At 45.9% G+C, this 1,374-nt stretch overlaps 1 pseudogene; it reads right to left on the bottom strand.

The window, feature by feature from the left end:
• Nucleotides 1-330: 330 nt before the first annotated feature.
• On the bottom strand, nt 331-1,053 carry LOC120294966 (annotated as a pseudogene).
• Nucleotides 1,054-1,374: the final 321 nt, after the last annotated feature.

Here is a 1,374-nt window from a genome sequence, read left to right as displayed (position 1 = left end):
AGAAGCACAACATGAGACTGTCTTTCAATCCGTCGTCAATTATCCAAGTGTCCATAAAACCTAAACGCAAGTCCTAATAAAGCGTGGATAAATATGAACTTCGTAATCAAGTTCTGCATATGAGATGGATGGTTTTACTTTGTTGCCAGTAACTATCTGCATGCATCGGTAACAAAAAGACTACAGAGTCTGCACAGCAGGGATTAGCTCATAACGATAAAATAGGTATACAGAGTCCTGAAGATCATCAGGAAACCATCAAGTGCACGTGCGTATGGGTGCGAGAGAGACGGAGGCAGAGACAGAGACAGGGAGAGCAAACACTGAAACTAAGAAAAACAGAGTTCCCAAGATCAGTAAAATTGAATATTTTCAGAGGGTAGGTAGGTTTAGGTACAATGGCACACCTTCCACTCCACACCAACGACGGGAGCAAACTCTCAAATCTAGAGAGTCGATTGACACATCTGCCCAACCCAATTCTAATAACGGGCTTTCAGGCTACACTACTCTTGACTAATCCTCCGTTTCTTGTTTTCTTTTTCTCCGTTGAAAAAGAAAAAGGTCCCCAAAATCAAGGACGACCAACCACTAAAAGATTTGAAAAAAAGCGAACACCCAGAACGCCTAACCCGTGCCCATCTGTTTCCTATCTGAGGCTCGGCTTCGGAGACCGGAACTCTTCCCTGTGGCCAAAGCAGAGGGACACGAACTCCTCCTCTCCGCATGGTATCGTCAGCCCCGTCTCGTGGTGGAACCCGAACTGCTCCTCGGCCTGCTGGAGCAGGCCCTGGAAATCCGGGCGGGTCAAGAAGTCGATGGGGACGACGTGGCGGCTCCTGCGCTCCCCGACGTACACGACGAAGTGGCCTTGGGCACGTCCAGGGGAGGCCTTCTTCATCACGCGTGCTTGATCTTGCCGAAGCTCGAGCACCGCCGCACAATCTGCTTGATCACCGGCGTCTGGGAGAGCTTGCCAGATTTTCCGAGAGCCATTCTTTTTCTCTTTTTTAACTGATGCGAGAGGTGTGGGAGAAGAAAAGATCGGAAGGAGGTGAGTGAACTAGAGAGGAATCGAAAGGGTTCGTGGGGGGTTATATATGGTGGGACAAGGGAGAGGCCAGACCCATTAGGAGTCTATAAGAAGGAAAAAATTTAAGTTAGGATTATAATTTTCTTAGAAAGAAAAACAATCAAACTCCTGCCCCATCTAGGCTACTCGACCCAATTCAAGATTACCCTCTTTGAAATTCCTTCTTTTTGGTAATTCAATTTTTTGACAAACTATAACCTATGTAATCTCGATGGCATATTCGAAAGTAATTTTTATCACAATTTAAACATATAGTTGGTTGACTTAGCTAAATATATTGG

The sequence above is a fragment of the Eucalyptus grandis genome, chromosome 6 (genome assembly GCF_016545825.1).
Source record: "Eucalyptus grandis isolate ANBG69807.140 chromosome 6, ASM1654582v1, whole genome shotgun sequence".
NCBI classification, from domain to species: domain Eukaryota; kingdom Viridiplantae; phylum Streptophyta; class Magnoliopsida; order Myrtales; family Myrtaceae; genus Eucalyptus; species Eucalyptus grandis.
This window is presented reverse-complemented; position numbering and strand designations above follow the sequence as displayed.